Source organism: Capra hircus, chromosome 11 (assembly GCF_001704415.2).
Source record: "Capra hircus breed San Clemente chromosome 11, ASM170441v1, whole genome shotgun sequence".
Classification (NCBI taxonomy): domain Eukaryota; kingdom Metazoa; phylum Chordata; class Mammalia; order Artiodactyla; family Bovidae; genus Capra; species Capra hircus.
In genome coordinates, this window is record NC_030818.1 from 3,591,697 (window position 1) to 3,616,175 (window position 24,479).

The following is a 24,479-nucleotide window of genomic DNA, read 5'->3' on the forward strand; positions in this document are numbered from 1 at the left end:
GTGGGGGAGGAGAGAGTGGGACAAATTGAGAGAGTAGCAGTAACACATATATATTACCACACGTAAAACAGACAGCCAGTGGGAATCTGCTGTGTGGCACAGGGAGCTCGCCCCAGTGTCCGTGACAACCTAGAGGGGTGGGATGGGGTGGGAAGTGGGAGGGAGGTTCAAGGGCGAGGAGACACATGAACACCTATTCATGTTGATGTATGGCAGAAACCAACACAATATAGTAAAGCAATTATCCTCCAATAAAAAAAAAAAAAGACAAGCCCTGAGAATGGAGCTTTCCCGGTAAGCTGTCAGGTCAGCTGAATAGTGAGGACTCCCTGGGGACAGGGCTTTATGAAGTGCTCCAAATCCTTTTTTGCCCCTCTGGTGGCTGGGAGGCTGCTGGCTTTCACAGCTACCGCGAAGCAGGGCTGTTGGGTTTCAAGGTTACATACATCCTCCAGTGAAAACACATACAAACACAAATATATCTTGCTTGAAAGTGAAAGTGTTAGTCACTCAGTCACTTCTGACTCTTTGTGACCCCATGGATTGTAGCTCATCAGGCTTCTCTGTCCATGGAATTCTCCAGGAAGAATACTGGAGTCGGTTGCCATTCTCTTTTCCAGGGAACTTCTAAACTCAGGGATCAAACTCAGGGATCAAACCGGGTCTGCTGCATTGCAGGCGGACTCTTTACCATCTGAGCCACCAGGGAAGCCCTCTTATCATGCTTAAAGGCCCCCAGAGAAATTGTCATGTAGGCTGGTTCTAGTCCCCAAATAGCACTATAGAGGATCTAAGTCCACATGTTTATCAGAATCCCTGGTCAGTGTGTTAAAATATAGATTTATTGGCCCATTTTCAGAGTTTCGGGTTCGGTTCTGGTGTGGAACTTGTGTTTCCAGCAAGTTTGGAGAAGATGTTAATGCTGTTGCTGTTGTTTAGTGACTCAGTTATATCCAACTGTTTGCAACCCCATGAACTGCAGCCCATCAGGCTTCCCTGTCCTTCACCATCTCTTAGAGTTTGTTCAAACTCATGTCCATTGAGTTGATGTGGCCATACAACCATCTCACATCCTCTGTCAACGACCCCTTCTCCTCCTGCCTTCCGTCTTTGCCAGCATATCAAGGCCTTTTCCAATGAGTCAGCTCTTCACTGATATCAGGCGGCCAAACTATTGAACTTTAGCTTCAGCATCAGTCCTTCCAATGAATATTTAGGACTGATTTCCTTTAGGATTGACTGGTTTGATCTCCTTACTGTTCAAGGGATTCTCAAGAATCTTCTTCAGCACCACAGTTTGAAAGCATCAATTCTTTGGCACTCAGCCTTCTTTATGATCCAACTCTCATATCCATACATGACTACTGGAAAAACTATAGCTGTTGTTAGGGAACCACATGTTGAAAGTTTCTAAAAGATGGCGCTATCTTCCCACAGATACACTTCTAGGATACCTTCTTCTATTATGTTGTGATGCTTAGGGAATGCACAGTACCATATTTACCAACAAACTTGGCTCCCTTTTCTCTTGATAATGTTCACTCTACACTGAAACTGCGGTCCCATTCTTTGCCATACTGAAAATGTAATTAATCTTTATAAGATTAAAAAGTGAATTTACACAGCAATCAAGTGACTAATGTTATTGGAAGCTGGACTAGTTCTAGATGTTTGTGAATTTAAATTTGTTACTTTAAAATTTTGTTGTTGTTGCTTTCAAGTCAATGATTTAAACATTCTCTTGGCTTGATTAAAGCTTTGCTTTGCTTAGTCGCTCAGTCCTGTCCACTCTTTGCGACCCCATGGGACTGTGTCCATGGAGATTCTCTAGGCAAGAATACTGAAGTGGGTTACCACGCCCTCCTCCAGGGGATCTTCCCAACCCACGGATGGAATCCAGGAATCCCGCATTGCAGGCGGATCCTTTGACAGGGAAGCCCTGATTAGAGTTAACAAGGCCATAAAATGTATTGTCTGAACACTTTGGAGAACACTTTTCAGAATGAAAGGTGTAAACTGAGAATGTCCTAGCTATACCAGGTTTATAATGGTCGTCTTAATTTTAGAAGATAAAGTATGAAAGTATTTTTGCATTTCCACAAGTTTGATTTCTTTTTTAAATTTATTCTAGGGTTAAAGTTCTGTTGATATTTCTTTCCATTTATCTGAAGAAATAATAGAAAGCTTTTTGTGAGTAAATTTCTTTTCGGAAGAGGAAAAAAGTCAGAAAATAAACTTCAAAAATAGTTTTATATTTACTTATTTTAATTCCAGACTATTGTCCTCGTTTGGCTTTTGGTGACATAGGGAAGCTCAGATCTAAATGTTAGAGGAGTTTTAGTTTTCATTTCTAACAGGTTAACATCTGCTCTTTTTAAAGTAAATTGTACATTGTTGCTTTTATACCTGCGAGATGTGAGCTCTGACTAAGTGTTCTGGTTTATTGAATTAGTTTTCATTAAAGAATTTTTTTCTGATAAAGACGAAGATAAATGTTCATATTCAGTCCATTATTTCCCTTCCTCAAGAGAAATATTAAGTCTTAAAGTCCTATTAAAGAGAAATTTTTCTTTTAAAACTTCAGACTCTTTTGTATTTCCCTCCTACGGAAAAAATAGAACTTTGGGAGAGAGGTGTAAGGAGCTGCTATTTCCTAAAAGTCTATAAGTGTATATTTGAACAATACACCAGGACAGTCTGGAAGAGTGTTAGCAGCTCCTGTCTTCTTTTTGCTTATCTGTATCATCAAAGAATGGTTTTAATTTTTGCTTGTTTCTAGGTTGAATGTTCAGTTTCCTAGACGCGGCCGAAGGACCCGGGGGCGCGCTTCCCAAACGGCCAGCGCGGCTCCCGGCGTCGCGGCTCTCCCCGGGGCCTTCTTCCTTGGGAATGCGCCAGGGCCTCCAAGCCTCAGTATACTTGAGGGCGAACACGCCATCGTCCAACTGAAGTGCAGAAGTTCAAGAACTCCTCGCAGGCGATTTCGTCACAGCGGACAGCGAGTTTTGAAGGAACCCACACGAAACGCCGCGGAGGAGGACCCGCCGGGCGAGGGCGAGGGCGGGCCTGCCGGGAGCTGGGGGAGCGCGCATGCGCGGCGAGGGGGCGGGGCCGGCGCGGCCCCCGGAGCGGCGGCGGCGGCGGCGGCAGCGGCGGCGGCGGCGGAGGCGGGCCAGGAGCTGCAGCGCGGGCTGCGGGTTCGCGGCTGGGGTGGGCGCCGCGGGCCGGGACGGGGGGCCGACACCTGGAGCCAGACTGCAGTCCACGACTTCGCGACCCAGAGGCGGCGCTGCTGCGGCGGGGCTCGGGCGCGCGCCCCGGCGGCACCGAGGACGGCGGGGAGGCAGGGCGCGGGCGCCGCGGGCCCGGAGGCGCCAGGTAGGTGGCCGGGCCGGGAGCATCGCGGCGGCCGCCAGCCGCCTGGTGACCGGGATGCTCCCCGGGCGGAGTTGGGGCGCGGCGCACACCTCGACGCCGGGCGCGCCGGACGCGTCAGGCGCCCGCGGTTGTCATGGAAATCGTACAGCCTAGCGGTTCCCGGGCGGTGGCGTCTTTGGAGAACAATCCGACCCCAGCGACCCCCAGCCGGATGACGCCTCGGGCCGCCTGGGGCTGAGGGGAGCGGGGCGCTGGAGCGGGCGGCGGGGAGCCGGGATGCGGGGACGCGGCGCCCCCAAGGCCAGGCAGGTCGCGGCGCCTGCTTGGTGCGTCTCCAGGACTGAGTCTTAGTGACTCCAGACGCCGAGGCCTCGCGGTGTTTCGGGTGTAAACAGAACCGGGTTAAAATAAACATGCCCCTCGATGTAGGAAATCTGGTCCCATCCTTCCAAACTCTGACCTTTTCTGCCGGTCCACAGCCCCCGACGACATTTCTGACATCTTTGCTTTTGATATTTTCTTTCTTTATGGCTTTGCTAGTCAATGAATTGAGGCCCGAAAGACCTGCAGGGTTTCTGTGACGGGCTGTTGAAAAGCCAGTCCTGAATGTGTAGGCCATAGGAGATTGAAACACTCAAAACGTCAACGGTAATTTACGTCTTTGTGGGCTAAGGGAGCTGTGGTGGGGTCTGATGGGCTCCGCTCTCTCTCCCCTTGTCGCCTGCCTTCTGACGTTACATAATCATGTATTCCTCCTGCCCCGAGTTCATCCATAATGACAGGTCATGAAAATAATCCTCTGGGTAAGAAAAAAGTATGGGCAGTTGTAAAGCCCATCTTGTCTTCTTGCTTTGCCACTTAATAGGTTTTGTGTTGGGAGACTGCTGAAGAGTGGAATTGGGTTTGCCGCCTGCCCATTTGGGCATCTAAACCGAGGGAGCAGGGGGTGGGGTGGCAGTTTGAATGTTGCAGTGAGATTCTGCCTGATTCATCTCTATGCACGGTGGATGGTATGGACTGTGGGCAGTAGGGTTGGCGATGGAACGAGCTGTCTTATGTGCCAGTCCTGAATCTGCCAGTTGCTAGCTCTGTCTTTCAATTTTATCATCTCTGGAAGGTGAGAACAAAACCTACCGTGCTGAGTTTGTTTTGGAATCTAGATGCTCTTGGCATTGGTAAGTGCACATAGGCTAGCTATAGTTGTCCTAGAATGAAGCCTAATTTTTCTTTAAAAACAGGCTTTCTTTATCAGGAATTTTTGCCTTTGGATTTAGGCTAGGACCTTTGTTTGGGAGGGTTCTTTGTGGAAATGCTTATTCCTGGAAGAGTCAGTTCACTGGTTTCTTGGAATAAAGTTGAAATGATGGTGCCCGTGTGGGAAGGTCAGTGTAGTTGTGTGGAGGTTTGGTGTCAGGAGGCCGAGGTGCTGTCCCAGGGGTGGCATCGCGTGTGAATGGAGTCCGCAAGGCCTTGTTCTCTGTGGTGTCTTATAAATAAGCCAAAGTTACAGTCATAGGGAGAGTTTGCCCTGAAGACAGGGCTAAAAGAAATAAACGCTGGAAAAATTCATAGAAAGGAAGGCTATATTTCCACTGAGCTCAGTGGTAGAATCATTTGTATTTATTCTGTTAGCCACTTATTTAGCTTTTTCATTAGGCTTAGGCCATCTCAGAGTGTTAAGTTTGCTCAGGTACAAGTACTGCCTCCCTTCTAGACTCAAAGCCAAGAGTAGACATTATATCCTGTCGTTTTTGGAAACTGGACATTTTGTTGTCTTGCTGTTAGACTTTAAGCCGTTAGTAATTAAAAAGAAAATCAATTTAGGGAAAGGATGAAATCAAATAACGTCCATGAGAGGTTGTTGTAAGTTGTAAAGCACTCGAGAGACAGGTTGTATCTGATAGAACTACTGGCCCTTCAGATCCCTGTAGGCAGCTGCCTGCCTGGGAGCATTCTCCTCAGCCAGCAAATCTACAAATGCACCCGAGGAATGGAACTAAAAAGCCCGTGGGACAGACTGACCCGTGGCATAACATGTCAAGAATTCAGTGAAAGTAGAGGTGGAGACATGGGACCAAGACTGTTTTATCCTGGTTTCTTATGGGAAACGCCTTTAGAGATTATGTATTCCAGGAAGGGCCCTGTGGCGGCATCAGCTGCTCAGCGCTTCGGGAGTCTTTGGCTTTCACTGAGGAAGCGTAGCACACATTTGCGGAGAAGGCGGCTTGATTACATCTTTGCTGCTTCTGTGGAACTTGATTAAGGAGCCAGTCCTAGTCTTGAGAGATCCTTCAGCACAGCTTTTTCCAGTGTCCTGGAGCAGCAGCTTTGTGAGGAGAGCCTTTTCTGGGGAGACCAGTATTAACACTGGGGCAGGCTGGCTTCGTTTTGTCTCTGTACTTTTAAGAAAAATACCATCGTGAACTTAATCCCCAGGAATTTACCTGTGTTTCTGTGCATATGCACACGTTGGTCTCTTAAAATCTTTAAATGTATTATTTCAGATTCGCTGAAAACTTGTGAGAATAATCCAGAGTCCCCAAATACCCTTTACCCGGATTCTCCGAATGTTGACATTTGCTTTATCCTCTCGTGTTTGTGTGGGATCACTCCTGTCGCAGGACTTCCCAGGTGGCGCTAGTGGTAAAGAATCTGCCTGTAATACAGGAGACGCGGGTTCAATCCCTGGGTCAGGAAGATCCCCCGAAGGAGGGCATGGAAACCCACTCCAGTATTCTTGCCTGGAGAATCCCATGGACAGAGGAGCTTGGTGGGCTATAGTCCATGGGGTCACAAAGAGTTGGACACTACTGAAGTGACTTAGCATGATGCACACACTCTTTTCTGAAATGTTTAATGTTGCAGACTTGATACACTTTTACTTTATTGTGTGTTTCATAAAAATAAGGACATTTTCTTACAGAACAACAGTATGATGGTTAAAAATCAGGAAGTTAAATGTCGACGCAACACTAATCATCTGCAGATCTTTTTCAAGATCTTGGCAGTAGCCACTTTAGAGCAAAAGGAAATCCAAGATTATGTGTTGTGTTAAACTGTACTGCCTTTTTAGTCTCCTTTAATCCAGAGCAGTTCCTGAGTCTTTCTTTGTATTTCCTGACTTGGACAGTTTTGGAGACAGTTACCTGTGTTTTGGATAATGTCCCTCAGGTTGGGTTTGCATGCGGTTTCCTCCTGCTTAGATTCACTTTATGCACTTTCGGCTGATGCGGCACGGGGGTGATATTGCAGGCATCTTAGGTGGTGGGTGGCAGATGCTGTTGATGAGTCCCATTCACTAATCCTGACTTTCGTCACCTGATTAAGAGGGTGTCTGCCTGCTTTCCTCACTGAAAGTTACCATTTTCCCTTTGTTGTTAACAGGTATATCATAGTAAGATCGCTTGCGACTATGTAAATATGCTGTTTTAGAATCCATTGATGATTCTTACCCAGATCAGTTATGATAGTTGACAGATGGTGACTTTCTGATTCATTGTTTCTTTCCATGCTTATTAGTTGGAATTGTACTAAAAGGAAGATCTTTCCTTTCTCCCTCATTTACTCTAGTTTACATCTCTGCATTCAGGAATACCTGCTTTATGCAACAGAGTTACTCTCATTGTTCTTTTTTAAAAAGTTCTGGCTGTGCGGGCTCCTCACTGCCGCTGGTGGGCGTTTCCTAGCTGCCTCGCGCACAGGAGCTCCTCTAGCTGTGGTGTGTGGGCTCAGTGGCTGTGGGAAGCAGGCTTAGTTGCCCCCGGCATGTGGGGTCTCAGTTCCCTGACCAGGGATTGCACCTGTGTCCCCTGCATTGGAAGGCTTATTCTTAACCACTGGACCACCAGACAGTGCCCTGTTTATTAATTTTTCTGCTTAAATTGTCCCAGACTTGGCCTGCAGGAGCCGCTTCCAGCTGGCTCCTAGGTTCTTTTGACATGTCCTCCTCATTCTTTGGGAACTTCTTTACTTTCTGGCCCCAAACTGCCAGGACTCAGCTTGTACTTTCTAGTCCTGAGTTCAGCCATTTTTCCTTTTCGTGGAGAATGGAAATGAAAAACCCAGATCTGGGTGCTAGGTGTGCTCCTTGCTGCTTCTAGGCCTCCTCAGTGGAGGGATGTTCTCACTGTAAATATAAATGGAGATACATTTTACAGAATTTTCTCTGATTTGCTTTAATGCTGTGTCCTGGAGACCTGTATGTACTGACGTGAAAAGTTTGGTCTGTATTCCAGAGTGTGAGTGTACCGTAATTTACCTACCTGTCCTTTTTGATCGACATTTAGGTTGTTTCCAGTTTTCTGCTCTAAAAATAGTGTGGAATCTGTGAACCACATCATTGTCAACACAGATGTTTCAGTCTTCTAGACTTCCAGAAGTAGATTTTCTGGGTTCAGTTCAGTCACTAAGTTGTGTCCAACTCTTTGTGACCCCATGGACTGCAGCATGCCAGGCTTCCCTGTCCATCACCAACTCCTGGAGCTTGCTCGAACTAATGTCCATTGAGTCGGTGATGCCATCCAACCATCTCATCCTCTGTTGTCCCCTTCTCCTCCTGCTTTCAATCTTTTCCAGCATCCCATTCTTTTCTAAGAAGTCAGTTTTCCCCATCAGGTGGCCAGAGTTTTGGAGCTTCAGCATCAGTCCTTCCAATGAATATTCAGGACTGATTTCCTTTAGGATGGACTGGTTGGATCTCCTTGCAGTCCAAGGGACTCTGAGGAGTCTTGTCCAACACTGCAGTTCAAAAGCACCAGGTCTTCAGCGCTCAGCTTTCTTTATGGTTCAGCTCTCACATCCATACGTGACTACTGGAAAAACCATGACTCTGACAGAATGGATATTTGTTGGTAGTGTCTCTGCTTTTTAATATGCAGTCTAGGTTGGTCATAACTTTCCTTCCAAGGAGCAAGAGTCTTTTAATTTCATGGCTGCAGTCAGCATCTGCAGTGATTTTGGAGCCCAAGAAAATAGTCTGTCACTGTTTCCATTGTTTCCCCATCTACTTGTCATGAAGTGATGGGACTGGATGCCATGATTGTCGTTTTTTGGGTGTTGAGTTTTAAGCCAGCTTTTTCACTCTCTTTCACCTTCATCAAGAGGCCCTTTAGTGCCTGTTCGCTTTCTGCCGTTAGAGTGGTATCATCTGTGTATCTGAGGTTATTGATATTTCTCCCGGCAATCTTGATTCCAGCTTGTGCTTCATCCAGCCCAGCGTTTCTCGTGATGTACTCTGTAGGTGAGTTAAATAAGCAGCGTGGCAATGTAGTCTTGTCATACTCTTTTTCCCAACTTGGAACCCGTCTGTTGTTCCATGTCCAGTTTTACCTGTTGCTTCCTGACCTGCATACAGGTTTCTCAGGAGGCAGGTCAGGTGGTCTGGTGTTCCCATCTCTTTAAGAATGTTCCACGGTTTGTTGTGACCCACACAGTCAAAGGCTTTAGCATAGTCAATAAAGCAGAAGGAGATGTTTTTCTGGAATTCTCTCGCTTGGAGAATTTTGAACATTACTTTGCTAGCATGTGAGATGAGTGCAATTGTGCGGTAGTTTGAACATTCTATGACCTTGCCTTTCTTTGGGATTGGAATGAAAACTGACCTTTTACAGTCCTGTGACCACTGCTGAGTTTTCCAAATTTGCTGACATATTGAGTACAGCACTTTCACAACATCATCTTTCAGGATTTGAAATAGCTCAGCTGGAATTCCATCACCTCCACTAGCTTTGATTGTAGCGATGCTTCCTAAGGCCCACTTGACTTCACATTCCAGGATGTCTGGGTCTAGGTAAGTGATAACACCATTGTGGTTACCCGGGTCATTAAGATCTTTTTGCTTCTGGGTTAATGCATAATATTAAATGCATAACTTTGCCAAATTGCCCTCCTCACCCCATCCCATTTCCAAGCGGCTTTATCTCTCTTTTCGTCAGAGCACAGATGATGTGTAAAATTCCCTTTTCCCCTTTAATTTGGCCAACACTGAACTGAAGAGTACAAATATTGTTAATTTTTGCCAAACTAGTGGATTAAGAATGTTACTTTTAAAATTATGTTTCCCAAATTACCAAAAGTATCGAAAACCTTTTCTTTCTAGTTTTTATTTTAGCTGTGAGTTACCTGGTCATATCCTTTGTGGGCTTCCCTTGTGCTCAGACGGTACAGTATCTGCCTGCAATGCTGGAGACCTGGGTTCGATTGCTGGGTTGGGAAGATCCCCTGAAGAAGGGAATGGCAATCCACTCCAGTATTGTCTGGAGAATTCCATGGACAGAGGAGCCTGGTGGGCTACAGTCCATGGGGTTACAAAGAGTCGGACACGACTGAGCGACTTTTTTTCCCCATCCTTTGTGGAGTTACCTGTTCATATCCTTTGTGGATTGCCTGTTCACAGCCTTTGCCCATTTTTCCTCATTAGGTTGTTTATCTTACTGTACTGTGGAACGTACTATAAGTTAGGACATTATTCATGGCAGCCTTCGACATCTTTAAGGGCAGTGCCTTTTTCATCCTTAAGGGAGAAGGAAACTAACATTTCCTGAGTGCCACTCAGCAAGGTCCTGGGAGAAGGCACAGGGTGTTGTGGGGGAGGGTGAGGTGAGGTGTGGGTAAGGCCCCACCTGAGGGTGGTTATAAGTCGTTGAACTGGGATTTGAACCCAGGCCTACCTAGATCTAGCACCATTTCCTTGAAATTACATAGCTTCCGTCACAGGACTTTGAGATGAGTGCCTTTGCGTATCCATGTGGGGATGAACATTAACTACCTGGAGTCCCCAGTAGCAGCAATTCCTGTCTTGGATGTGTCAGTGAAGGATTTTTTGACTCAGTCCTGTTTGGTGAGCATATACATCTCTCAAAGCCGACTGATTTATTCCTGGAACTGCTGTGGACCCTCCAATTGGCTGTGTGACTTTGGGGAAGGAGCATCATCTTTCTGTGCCTGGTTTTCTCATCTGTAAAACTGGGCTGAAGGCAGTGGCAATCCCAGAGGCTTGTCGCAGGGGTGAAGGAGTTAAGACCCGTCGGGTGTGTGGAGCGGTGCCTGACCCCGGCAGAGCTCCCAGGGACTGAAGCTTAGGACGGGGTTATATGGTGAGCATGTGCGGGAGTCCATGTGGGACTGGAAGTCAGAGCAGCCTCTTCTCGTTGGGTTTAATCTCTTACCCATCCCTTTCAACATAACCCAGGTGGGAAATGGGAGCCCAGGGCTCCTGGGTGCTCGTCTCCTCTCTCTTTGGACCTTGCCTGTGCCCTGTCACATGCCTGCCAGCCAGCCCAGTTGGTCCCTCGTGTCTGCCCACAGTCCCTCACCTGGGGCAGCTGAGACACCGCAGGCCCTTCCATGTGGAGTCTGCTCAGTCGGGGTCACCTGGTGAAGGTGTCAGAAGCAGGCAGTATCTGGCGTGGGCGGGCATGCTATGGGGATAAAGATGAGGTGTCCATTTTCTGGAATGAGGTCAGGGAAACAGATGGGTGTCCTCTGGCCTCCAGGAGGAAGGGAGGGGACCGCTGGAGGCGCCAAGAGATCCGCTCTCCTCAGCTCCCTTCCTGAAACCTCTCAGAGCCTTCCCTCAGACGCCTGGTCATTGTCCAGACCCTGAGACCCTGCGTGGCCTGACCTGTTCCACTTGCAGGCAGGATGCTGGGGTCTCCTGAAAGCCTCTCTCTTCCCTGTCCGCTGCTCTGCACTTCACCCGTGCCCTTAAGCGGCTGTTACAGCAGCCTCTGGTAAAACTCCCTCACTCTCAAATGTGGGCCTCCTTTCCTTCCCTGTCCTGGATTGCTCGCATTTCAGCGGTGCATTCTCTAGCCCATTAATTAGAGCTTTCAAGAAGGATGACCTTGGTGTGCAGATCCTGGGAGTGTGAAGGAAATGCATGTGGGCAGGCCGGTGCTTCTGGAGAGCAGGCCCTCCGAGGAGATGTGGACGCCCAGTTCAGGGGTCTCCCTGGGGTTGTGGATTATGGGCTGTGTCGGTTGGGGTGCTGTCGCCTGCCAGGTAAACAGTAAGGACACTGAGGGTCTCAGCCAGAGCCCTCTCTAGCAGCAGTTTCACTGAGGACCTAGATTCCACATCCCAGGGTCAGCCTCCCAGTGGTTGGGATGATCCTTAGGGCCAGCGGGACTGTGTGAAGGAGGCATGCCAGCCAGTCCCCAGCCCCGCTCTGGCCAGTGGGAGTGGTGAGGATCACACGGCCTCCCCAGATACCAGAACAAGAGGCTGCGGGCTGACTGACCTGGCCGTGCTTCTCTGAGCCTGGTCTGCAGACCAGCAGTCTCAACGTCACCCGAGATTTGTTTGGCATACAGTCTCATGCCCCAACCTGCCAACCGAATCAGAAACTCAGGGAGGGCCCTGCGGTCTGTTTATAAACTAGCCCACCAGGTGATTCTCCTGCAAGATCAAGTATGAGAATTGCTCTCTTAGACTAATCAAGGCCACCTCCCACTCCTCAACTGGAAATGGGGCTGCTGTTTCCAGAATCCAGAGAGGAAAGTTTGTAGAAAAGGCGGGCAGCAGAGAAAAGTTGGGAGATCAGCCCGTGGTGTCAGCCGAGGGGCGTGCGAAGTGTCTAAGGAGCCTTGCCTTCCTTGGTCCCCCTGCCCCAGTGTATGGACCTGGCTGAGTGCCCAGCTCCTGCTTGCAGCCTCTCCAGCCTCTCTGAGCGAGACCCCGGCCTTCCTCCAGGACGGTGTTGGTAGCACCAGCCCCCGAGGGCGTGGGGACTGGGGCCCTGCTGACTCGCTTCCCCTAGCAGGCCCTGGAGCGCGTTCAGGTGTGTGGGGTGTGCACTCTCGCTACTTCTCACTCGACCAGGCAGGAACGGACCCGTGTCATTAGTAGGGGCTCGGGGAATGTCGGAGGACCTGGCCTGCAGGGACAGCGGCCTCGGGGGCCCTCTGAGTGGCAGCAGGTCCTCTCCCTGGCGCCCCGTGCGTGTTCAGCGTTGTCATCCCCTTGGGCAGGCACAGCTCTGCTGCACGTTTGGGTGAGTGGAACCCCCCCTCCCCGCGGGGTTCCAGGTTTCTCCTGGAGCTCGAGCGCTGAGGTTCTTCTGGATTTTCTTGATTTTGCAGGGCTTTCAGGGTCCATCCTAATATGTAAACATGATGTATGGGAGCCGTCTCAGATTAAGTGCCACAGCTCTGCTGCTAATGGCTGAGGAAGGAAGAGCGGCCGAGGGGTGGACGGGCTGGGAGGGGCCAGAACATGTTTGCAGACGGCAGTTGGTGGTGAAGTCAGCCTGAGGTTGTGACCAGGATTTAAACGTTTTTTGAAATAGAATATAGAATGTCCAAGTAGATTTCCTACTGGGGGGGAAGCTTTTTTTTTTTTTTAATAAAACACCTAGTTATTTGCACGTGGTGTGTGAGTGGGTATCGTGATTGTTTCTTACTGTGTTTTTTTGTTTGTTTTTAAATAAATCCAAGAGTCAAGCACAGAAAGGAGAGGGCTCCTCTGGGTGTACATACACGGGGTCTTTTCCTGGGGAGGGGGCCTTGGGGGTCCATGGCTCACGATGGCTGGAAAGTCACCAGTCTGAACCAGGAGGGGCCTTTCCGTGGTGCGGGCTGGGGTCGTGGAGCTGGCCGCCCAAGGACAGCAGGGCAAGGGCCTCAGCTGCCTGGTCTTACTCTGGTTTATTTTTTGTGGTGTTTGACCCTCCTAACTATGCTTGGGGTCATCAGCAGGGCCACGCGGAGACCAGAGTGGGGTGGAGTGTGCGGAGGCAGTGGCAGGGAGTGTGTCAGCTTGTCAGAGGTTCAAGATTTGACTCTGGATACCTGACCCATCCTTCTAACAGGGCGATCAGCATACAGCGGCCTCCCGAGGGAGGGAGGGAACGGGGATGCAGGTGGAGATAGATGTGGACAGGTGTTAGTGTCCGCCTTGTTTTGAGGCCAGCCCCACTTTGCCTGTGACACCCCCTCACCTTTGTGGCTTGAGCGTGACGGGACAGCGCCTAAGTCACCGTGGCTGCTGTCGACGGTCAGGTGTTATTTCACGCAGGGGTGAATCTGGTGTCACAGCTTCTGCAACCATGTCTCCGGGCTGTCTGTGTCTGGTGTTTGAACGGGGCAAGCTGGGATGTGGGAAGAGAAAGTGCTGGACAAGAACCTGAGTCAACTCTTATGTGTCAAATGGGGAAGGCGCCTGGCTGATGGGGAGGGGTGGGGTGTGGATTGAATAGTACAGGCAGCAGAGGTCTGTGCGCTGCAGCTCTGGCCCAGCGCCCATCCAGGGAAGCTACCTTCCCGCAGGAGGCCCGGCGTCTTTGCAGTCTTGATAACCCCTCTTCCTACCGTGTCCCTGTTCAGAAGGCTGGAGTGTGACCCATCTCTGGGTCCTGCTCAGGGCACCTCTGAGGGGAAATGTTGCAGAAGAAGGAGGTTTTGAGAGGCAGGGGACTGCCAGCAAAGGTCAGAGGAGAAGGATGTGGGCAGGAGGAGGAAGAGGGAAGTGGGGGAGGGCTCTGGACCCATAGAGCTTTGGTCAGGTGGCCACTGACCCGGCTGTCTTCTGCGGACACTTTTTTTTCCCTAAAGCACCTAGAAACTAGTGATTGTGTGCAGTGGAATGTTAAATATTTTCACATTTCTTACTGATTGCTTTGACTGTGTTCTGCATAAACACATGCTAAACAGTGATCACATTGCATAATTGGGTGATAACCAAATGACCTATAAAATAGAATCTTTGACACAGTCCAGTTAGAATGGGGCTGTGTACCAGGAAACACCAAGATGCCCCAGACTCTTCCAAACACTGTCATTACTCTGGTTTGGAGGAGGAGAGGTGGCTGAGCTGGTTGGCCTGGGGGAAACACCGAGCTGGTCAACGCCCACCTGGGGTGGAGGCGTCATGCGGAAAGTTCAGCTTCTCTGTGCACTGGTGCTGATTAGAATCTTGAAGACGGAGTTTTGGGTGAAGTAGAAAAGGATAGCTTTACTACCTTGCCAGGCAAAGGGGGCCGTAGCGGGCTAATGCCCCCAGAACCCTGTGTCCCAACTTGGGGCCGATAGTGAGAAGTCTTATCGTGATTGTTTGAAGAGGGTGCGATCAGCTTGTGGACGTTCTTTTAATGGGTTTGTGGTGAGGTAAGCAGGAGTTAGCATCATCAGCCTTCAGGTCCAGCTGGTGGGTCTACCTGCTTGTGGGCTGCATACCGTCATTAGTTGTCAATTTTTCCCACCTGGAAGGGAGTTCAGTATTTACAAAACAGCTCCAAGGGATGGTTGTGTATATTCTTTGATAAGGGACCAGGACCTTGCTCCAAGGCTCCTCTTGCCTGTTTCTCCCTGGTCTTGCATCCCCGCTCTTCCCTAATAAGTGTTTGAATCTGCCCATTGGAACTCAGGGAAGGTCATGGAGGTTGAGTGAAGGCTGTTTCTTATAATTCTAGAGATGTGGGGCCCAAAGGCCTTGTGCACAGGAGCCCCACAGGGCCCTGAGCCGGCAGTTGTTTTTGCCCTCAGTTTGCAGGTGACTTGGTGAAGCTGGGCCTGAATCTTATCCCGTCCTTCCTTGTGCATATAGTGAAGGTCACTCCCAGCATTTCTGCCCCTTGGCCCCAGTCCTGCATTGCTGTGGATGGTGATGGTGCCCGAGGGCAGCATGGGCGAAGCCTTCTGTGTGCTTGATTTGGCTGGCCTTGGGCTCATACCCGCATATACACACAGCCTGTTTAGGGAAGTGCTTCTTGAGTCTGTGGCCTTGGAAGTCCACCTCCTGCCTTGTGCTCTTTCACTTTCCCACCCCTCTGCAGTGATTCAGCAGCAGCTTTCTAGAATGGAGAAGCTCCGTGTCAGAGACGCGGGAGGATGCCTGGCATGTTAGTGGAGATGGACGCTCCCTGTGCGCCGTGCAGACCAAACTCCTCCCGGCCCATGTGGAACGTCTGGTACCTTCCCTGGCTCCTCCCCCTGCGACCTGTCCCCACTCCTCAACTCTGAGGCTCTTTGCACAAAGTCCCCCAATACAATAGCACTCTGTGTTGAAGCCCAGATCCTTGTCATTCTCTTTGGAGACCACTCTACTCCCCAGTAGTTTCCTTTTCTCTGACAATTGATGGACAGTCATTGTCTCATGCATCTCTGGATTCTCTCTGACAACGTAACGTGCTTCCCTGACTTCTCCGACCTCCTTTTACTGTCTTTTGCTGCTGCTGCTGCTAAGTTGCTTCAGTCGTGTCCGACTCTGTGCAACCCCATAGACAGCAGCCCAACAGGCTCCCCCGTCCCTGGGATTCTCCAGGCAGGAACACGGGAGTGGGTTGCCATTTCCTTCTCCAGTGCGTGAAAGTGAAAGTGAAGTTGCTCAGTCGTGTCCGACTCTTCGCGACCCCATGGACTGCAGCCCACCAGGCTCCTCCGTCCATGGCTTTTAGGGCTGTTTTATTTCGCAGTAGACCTTCTTGACCTTTAACTCAAAGGGTACATGGATTTAAAGTTACCAGAGCACAGAATGATTGAAAAGAAGGAGCTTCAGGTGGATAAAACTGACCGAGGACTGCCCTTTCTAGAGTCCTCCTCCTAGCTCAGGGCTGCCCCCACTGGTGAGAGCTGTCACGTTCTTCATTTGTGGGTCTTCCTGAACCCTGCGGAGCCCCCGAGGACGGGAATGCCTCTTACTTGAAAGCACTGATAGACTTGGAGATATTGGTGTTTTGCTAGGCCGTGTGTTCTGTGATTGCCGTCACAGGTGCCTTTGAGCTGTATGGCATTTTGAATAACCCCAGCAGAAGGAGGAAGATCTTTGCATTTTGAGTCAACTTGATTGTTTAATCATTCTTTAATTAGTTAAATATCTTTCCTGGACTAGGTGTTCACCTTGTTGGTCAAAGACAGAAGCAAAGCCAGCAGATGGGTTGGGAGCAGCGAGGGGCCTTCTGCAGGGTTGGGTCACTGGCTCAGAGAGAGGGATGCTCCGTGATACCAGCACTGCCACCTTGCTTAAGGAGACCCAGGTTTTAAATTGGTTCCCATCAGTTTCTAACCTGGGACCATGTAGGCCTTTTGCACTGGGGACTTGCCGACGGGGCTGTGAGCCTGATTGCACCCCAGCCCCAAGGCTCCTGGGGCTCAGGCCACACTGTCTGGTGTGCAGGTTCATCCTCCTCAGAGCAGCCAGCACAGCCTCAGCCCCTTCTGTGGCAAAGAGGGTTCTCAACTGTCGTCGATATGGTTCATTTCAAACAGGATTAGATGAGCTGTGATCGAATTCCTGGGATGTAATTGCTGTATCATTCCTTGGAACTGGCCGTGACAGGATCTGACCACTGTTATAGACCCGTAGGTTGGCTGTATCATAAACTGTTAGTTGTACCAGTGTTTGTCACGGCGACTAGCAGCCCATGGCTTAGACTGCGAACCTAATTTAATGGACGAACTGTAATGAATAAAAACAAGGGCTATTTTTACCTCATAACCTAGATTTGTCTGTGATGAATATGCAAGCCACGCTATTAAATGTTTGGGGCAGTGAACAGGAATTCGGTATATTAAAGTTTTTAAACTTGCTACTCAAGCAGGCCTGGAAATAGAATTTTTAGCTTTTTTAGGATTATAAGTGTTGACTGTGTTGGGAAGAAACTGTTCTATGAAATAATTCAAACAAAATGAATCTTCTTCTGCTTATAAGTTCTTATAAGAATGTACTCCCCCTAGCCTGGAGCCCAGGGTAAATTTGAGAATGCTTTGTCTAAAGTTCTTTTTCTGGGGAAATGGGACTGTTAATCAACTTAAATCTGAAATACTACCCTTCCTTATCCCCAGCCCTTAGCACTCCAGGATGGTGATATTGTCCACCGTTGGATTTAAGTGGGAAATGGTAAAATTGTTAAGATTAGCGTCTAGCTGTGTGTTAACGGCAGATCTGAAGGAAGAGAGGCTTAGTCGAAGGCGGTGTTTATTTCTCTCCTTGTACTGGTGTCTGGAGGTGGGCAGTCAGATCGTGTGCCCTCCTGTCCCCGGGCCCAGCCCTCTTGTCCAGGAAGGCAGCCAGAGGCGCCCCCAGCTCTGGGGCCTTGCAGGCTGCAGGCAACTGAACTCCCTGAGAACTCCTCATCAAGCTCTCCTTGTGTCTTGTTGGCAAGAGCTGAACCCTTGGCCACAGTCAGGGAGGCAGGCGGCCCCATGCCAACCGAAGTTCAGGCCCTGGGCCTGGTACTAAGGAGGAAAGGAAGAATGGACGTTGGAGGCAACTCGCTGTCTTTGCTGCAAGTTGTTACCTGCTTTGAAAGATAAGTCTCTGTGCTTGTTGGAAAAGTGTTGGCAAATGTTGGGGAAATTCTGTGGGGAAAGGAGGTGTGGGCAGCTATTGTAAGTAACCTCAAGGGCCTGAGGCCTCCCCCTCTTTCACATGGGTCTTAACATACGAGCCTGAAATGGGCCCTGGGTCCTTTGGGCCTTAGTTCCTCGTTTAAAGGACAGAAATGGTAGAGGTCTCATCTGAGTTCTCGGGGCACCAGGTGCTGAGGCTGCGGGCTGGATCTGCTTTCCCCAGTAGGCCCTCGGGATTTCTGGAGCCCTGGGTGTGTCCAGAGGCAAGGACTGCCCAGGTGGGGGGACTTCAGGCAGGGTGTGAGATCCGACAAGGGCCAGAGGGCGAGATGCCCTGGGTGGGAAGGGGCCTGGAGTGGGGGCCCAGGTGGGGCAGACTGCTTCTCCCGCCAGAGCCATCTCCCTCTGAGGGCGGGAGGGCCGGCCTTACCAGCAGAGTTGAGAGACACCTGGGTCTGTTTGTGTCTCTCCTGCTTCCTCCCTCCTCGTCCTGCTTTTCCTTTCAGAAGGTAATCTCAAGGCCCTGCTGTCTGTCCCTTTCGCATCAGCTTACTCTCGGTGTCTGTGAAAATGACTGTGTTCTGCTCTTACAGGCATTTGCGTTTCAAGAAGGATGTATGTTCTTATTTAGTCGCTTCTGACGTGTCTGACTCTTTGTGGCCCCATGGACTGTAGCCCGCCAGGCTGCTCTGTCCATGGGACTCTCCAGGCAAGAACACTGCAGTGGGCTGCCATGCCCTCCTCCAGGGGAGCTTCCCGACCCAGGGACTGAGCCTCCGTCTCTTGTGTCTCCTGCACTGTCAGGCGGGTTCTGTACCACTCAGCCACCCGGGAGGCGTGGACTACACCGGCAGCGCCTACAGTCAAAGCTTGTCGGATGGCAGACCCCAGAATAGGAGAGGCCTGGGGCCCTCCTTGTGCCACACACCGCTGGGCATGAGCCCTTGTCTGCTGCACGTCTGGGTGTAGTTGGCCAGAGCCGCTGCTCCTGTTACCTTCCCTCCACCCAGCCCGACACCCGCGCGCAGTGTGAGCCTCTCACCTCTCGCGTGCTCAGTCATGCTTGTACACGCCACTCACACGGGCACTTACATCTGCCACTTGCACACATGTATATACACTCTTTATACACGCACGTGTGTGCCCAGCCCTCAGCCCTTCACCACCCCCAACCAGGGAGGCTGTAGTCCCCGGAAGCTGCGCTTCTCGGGGGGCTGTCCGTTGCTTTCTGGCTGACTGGAACCCCTGGGAGCTGGGCGTCTGGACGTGCACATGTTCAAGGACCTTTACCAGAAACATTCTCTGAGTTCATGCCTCTGAAATCAGAAACTTCCTTTTGCGTTTCTAAAACTCATGAGAATCTGCTCATGGGTAATAACAGCTTTTCCTCGCCTTTGAAAATGTCTTCACTTCCCATTTTGAAACGGGAAGGACTTTGGCCTCTCCCACAGCCCTTCCCTGCCTTCTCTCCCCGGGAGGCTCTGCAGGCCGAGGGTGAACTCGCCATCTTTCCTCGCACCCCAGCAGCATCGCTGTGTGAGGTGGTGCTGACCTTCCAGATTGTTTTGCCATCTGGTTCTTTCTCAGTGAAAATGTGATTCTTTTTTTCGTGTTTGAGAATAAAATATTCGAGACGCCCATCGAACTTCTCAGAACCACCTTTCCTCCTGGGCATGGGAGTATCCATCCCCGTGTCATTTGGGACTTGCCTTCTCATTCCACAGGTGCCCTGGGGACCAGATGCTGCACCTGTGTTTCAGAGGACACAAAGACTGCTGGGACCCACTGAGTGCTGAGTGCTGCAGGGTGAATGGAAAGTGTGGCCTGGCCCCAGGGAAGTGGTTCTGATTTCCAGATTTCAGCTCGCACTTTTAAAGGGGCAGGCACTGTCATAGAGTGGGAGGGGAAGGTGGAGCGGCCTGGAGTCCTCAGCAGCACTGCTGCCTATGGGAGGTGGTGGCTGGCACAGCTTGTGAGGCCCCTGGCCTGGGCAGCCTTGCCAGGGATATAGCGGGCCCTCGGGAACATCCGAGTTCAAGATGGTGCCACCGCTGGCCCAGAGATACCCAGGTGTGGAGGGCACCTCCAGGGGGCTCGGGGTGGTCCTCAGTCAGGGGCGCCTCAGTCAGGGTTGCAGGCGGGGCTGCGCCCTTCGGGAGGGCACTCACGTGGGATGGGATGGGCGGGGCAGGGGCAGGAGTCCGCTGACCTGTGGGCCTGGCTCAGCCTTCACCCCTGAGGCTGGGGAACTAGGCACTCGGATTGCCTGGCGTGGGTCTCCTGCACACCCCTGCCCCTCGGGCTGCGAGAGGGCAGGTGGTCTGGTCCCTCTAGTAACAGCAGGCACCTCTCGTTGGGAGGAAGGGAGCGAGTGCTGGGCGGTGAAGAGGAGAAGCGGCGTCAGAGTGCAGCTGCCTACCGGAGGAGCCCTGGGGGTCCGCGTGGGGTGCTGGGTGCCCTGCCCTGCTCCACTCCCCCTCCTCGGTGTGTGGTTGCTTAACAGCAGCTCCTTAAGGGTCTGGAGGAATTGCTGAGAGGCTCACTTCTGCTTCGCCGCCTTGTGTGGGGATGTTATGTTCCGCGTGGCATTCACCAGTGTGAGGATTGTTCTCAGGGGGCATGCCCAGTGACCATAATGGATGTGGGGTGTCCTGAGACATCAGTGTTCTTCAGGGCAGGGCCAACAGCTCAGCTTTCTTTGTATCCCCAGAAGTGTCCTACAGTGCCTGGCACACAATCAGTGTATAATTGATGTTTGTTGAATGAATGAAAGGGAAAGTCACTACCTCATTGTCAGAAGGGAAAGGAAAGCCTCAGGCTGTTGTGGGAAGACTGCCGTTTCCCGGTCACGTTGGGGTTCAGTCTAACTTAGGAAAGGGAGGTGAGAGCAGAGCCCGCGGTCGCCCCAGTGAGTCCGCAAGGTGAAGCCAAACCCCTCAGCTTGTCCCTCTGCACCTGATGTGTGCTGGGCGCCTGGCCCCCTCACCCACTGATGAACCTGGGGCTGCTTCTGCACCTCTGGGAGGAAGGAGCCATGCCTCAGGGCTTGGTTGCCCTGGGTGTTTTCTTCCTAAACTTAACCTGAAAGAGGAATTCTGTTTCCATGTGTGCAGGCTTGTGAGAAGACTCCTGGGGACTAGAAGATTCAGAGGAGCTGGGAGGGTAGGGCGCACAGGACAGGGGCCGCCTCCTCTCCTGGGCCTTGGGGGCATCACAGGGCTTCATGGAGCGATGAGTTAGATGTCAGGGCTGTGGGTGGGGGCTCGAGCTGCGGGGTTCAGGGAGATGTGTGGGCAGGGTGGGGGCCACCAGGAAGGAGGCTCGGGAGGCGAGGCCAACCCAAGACTTGAGACTGCATTCATCCCACACTGGAGTTTCTTCAGACTTTAAAATTCTGTTTTGCTTGTATCTTACTGATTGGTTGGTTGGTTGAATCATTGTTATTGTTTTAAATGATGAAAGCATAGTCTTCTAAATGGTCTGAGGAGGCCCTTTCTTAGATTGCAGTGGTTGTTATGACCACCCCTGTGTGCTAACCACTTCTGTGGGCCAAGGCTAGCGGCCTGGTCTCCGCTTGGGCTGGGCCAGTAGGTATGGGCATCTCTGCTCCCTGAGCCCTGCGTTGCCTGACGCTTGGTGGCCAAAGTGCCCAGCCACCGGCAGGATGTCCCTCAGAGCCTGCAGTGGTGGCACTGAAGCCGTGTCCCCGAAATGATGGAAATGAAACCAGCCCTGGAGAAGAGTGTGATAGACCGCCTGTGAAGACTGGGCCGTGAGGAAGAGAAAGCACTGGGGTGTGAACCCAGAGGTGTGTGTTCCTAGACGTGGATCAGCTGTCTCAGAGTCCCCCTCTGCGGTGGAACAGCTGAGTGGCAGCTTCAGCCTTCTGAGGTCTCCGCACCAGGGGCCCAGAGCCGCCAGGAAACGTGGTTGAGCCTGTGGACTAGAGGCTGCAGAGGTGTTGGCTTGCCTCTGCCAAGGCATGCTGTAAGATCCTGGCGCTCTGGCACCCAAAGCATTTGTGTCCCCGTGCCGTACACTGTCGTGATGTGGTCAGGGAGGAAGACACGCTAAAGGCGCCCAGTTGGAGGAGGGGAAGTGAAGGCAGAGCGAGTGGGGGTGGGCGTATTGCCAGGGACAGGCGCGGCCCTCCATCCCCTCACCTGCCGGGTGGCGCCGCCCCAAACTGGGGCGCCTTCAAGCCCCCCTCCTGTTCTGGTGTCACTTGGTGGTGGTGGTTCAGTTGCTCAGTGGTGTCTGACTCTTTGTGACCCCACGGACTGCAGCACGCCAGGCTTCCCTGTCCTTCACTATCTGCTGGAATTTGCTCAAACTCATGTCCATTGAGTCCATGGTGCCATCCAACCATCTCATCCTCTTATCACTCTCTTCTCCTTTTGCCTTTGATCTTTCCCAGCATCAGAGTCTTTTCCAGTGAGTCAGCACTTTGCATCAGGTGGCCAAACTTACTGGAGCTTCAGCATCAGGCCTTCCAGTGAATATGCAGGGTTGATTTCCTTTAGGATTGACTGATTTGATCTCCTTGCTGTCCAGGGGACTCTCAAAACGTCTTCTCCAGCACCACAGTTTAAAAGTATCAATTCTTCGCCGCTCAGCCCTCTTTACGGTCCAGACTCACTTGGTGGGAGTCTTCAAAACCTCCGTGTTCTTGGCTTGATTTGTCGAATTTGATGACAACATTTCATGTTATGTTTCACAGCAGCTGTTCACTTCAGTGGTTCATAAATGATAAGGTGTGGTGGGGTATATGATAAAGTCAGCCTCTTGTCGCCTCTCCAGCCACCCAGACCCCTCCCTGGAGACACCAGCGCCACGGGCTTCTTGTGTCTTCTTCCCCAGGTGTTCTGTGTACGCATCAGCAAGGGTGTGTATGTCTTATGTGTAGACATGCTCGCGGTTACCCTTGTCCCGCACCGCTGCTGCTCGCCCTTGCCCGCTGGCCCTCCTCTCCTCCCCTGACTGTACCCTGGTGCCCTCCACTCATGGGGACATAGCTTTTCTTTGTTTGGCCCAGCTGCGTGGGGTCCCCCTGCCAGGCTGTACTGTGGATTCTTTAAGCAGAGCTCCCTTGATGGTGGGGGGCTTTTGCCAGCCCGTGCTTGGCACGCGTGTTGAGTGTGCTGCCCTGCCCCGAAGTGTGGATGGAGTACCCTGGCTGCAGGGAGAGCGGGGGCTTGGACGAGGTCTGCACACTGCTCCCCATTTCCTGCAGTTCTCACTTGGCCTGTAACTTTCCTTGGTCAGATATTGTCATCTGTAAGATAGGCTTTAAAATACTGCCCTCTAGTTATATACAGACCTTTCAGACTTATCTGTAGCATCCTGAATGAGGCTTATCAAGGCTGCCTGGACCCAGCTTCTAGAATAGTGGTTCTGAAGGGCTCTCCTCTGCCTGGCCCACCACAGGGCTAAGCACCAGGAGCTTCAGAAGGGTCTGAGGGTCTCTTCTGATAGCTGGGACCACACCGTGCCTGGGGAGTGAGCCGGTTTCCAGCTGTAATGTTTTCTGCCTGAGGCTGGCCCTGACTGGGCCCTCCCAGGGTTTCAGCTGCTCCCACTATCATGCTGTGTGTCTGGGACGGAAGGGAACGACCTGGACGCGGGCACTGTACACGTGGGTGTTTTGGAGTCGTGTTGGATGGCCGTCGTCAGCTTCTCAGTCTGCAAGCCGGCCCTGGTGGTTTGCACTGTAGCAGTTATGTGGTGACATCGCTGAGCAGCAGCGTATAGGCAGGGGCATCTGCAAGGCCCCCCCTTCAGTCCCAGGAGGTGGGGCAGTGGAGGCTGCTGGCACGTGCGTGCCTGCTCACGTTACCTCCTGTGTGAAGTGGCCCAGGGATGCTCCTGGGAGAAAGATGTGGATAACCCCCCTCAGAGTTGTCCCAGGAGTGTGTCTGGAAGCCTGCATACAAGCCCCTGTGGGATCTCATAGGATCAGGCCGAGCTGCAAGGCCTCCCCTGTGAGTGAGGGCGGGCAGGTGTTAGACACAGGCACCCAGGGGCTCCCCAGGCCAAGGAGCGCTGAGGGGTCCCTTCTTCTGCCGGCTCAGTCCCAAGGCCGCTGTGGTGGCTGGTTGGGAGCCCAGCCCTTGTACCTGTAGAGGAGGTCAGAGAAGAGGGGTGCAGAGAAGACAGGTCGGGGGCTGGGAGGGCGGCGCTTGGGAAGCCAGTGGGGTTCCTCTTTCTGTTCATTTTTTCTTTAGAACACTCTTGAGGTTTGGAGGCTCCACCCTGAGCCTGCTGTGGCGGGCTGCTCGCCTGTGAGAGGTATGGTCTTCACGTCCCTCGCAGGCTGGAGCCAAGGTAGGGGACTCCTGAAAGAGGGCTTGGAGGGCAGAAGCACCTGGGATCTGGCCTCGTCCGCCCACAGCCCGGAGAGAGGCTGCCAACGCCAGAGGAAGTAGGGTTGCACATCATGCATTTCCAACCTGGGACCCACCCCGCCTCCAAGAAGGAAAACTGGGAGCGGGGCGGCCACAGAGCCAGGCTGCAGAGATGCCGAGCAGGGGAGAGGGGGCCGGCGCTAACACTCGTCCTCTGCGGCCCTGCCGGCCCTTCTTCCAGGCTCGCAGGCGGGGCTTGCAGGCCCCACACCAGGGACCCGCTCCGGCGGCCGCTGCTTTGGCAGCTGCAGGGCTCCTGGCTGAGGGAGGTGCTCCTGCTGTGCTTGCGGAAGGTAAGGGGCCTGCTCACCGCTCCTGGCTCTAGCGGCCGGGGTCCTCCTCTGTGGGGTCAGCGGAGGCATGGCACTGCGTGTTTAAGGCAGACGTCTGTGGCAAAATTTTATATTTATGT

At 51.9% G+C, this 24,479-nt stretch overlaps 1 protein-coding gene across 6 annotated transcripts in view; it reads left to right on the forward strand.

Annotated features, from left to right (window-relative positions):
- The window catches only part of INPP4A (inositol polyphosphate-4-phosphatase type I A), a 117,277-nt gene continuing 95,958 nt past the window's right edge, over nt 3,161-24,479 (forward strand). For 4 of the 6 annotated variants that reach the window (XM_018054888.1, XM_018054893.1, XM_018054894.1 and 1 more), the window contains exon 1: nt 3,161-3,378. The gene's annotated coding sequence lies outside the window, so the exon portion shown is untranslated. The remainder of the gene's footprint in view (nt 3,379-24,479) is intronic. The other 2 variants (XM_018054889.1, XM_018054890.1) reach the window with 2 other exon arrangements.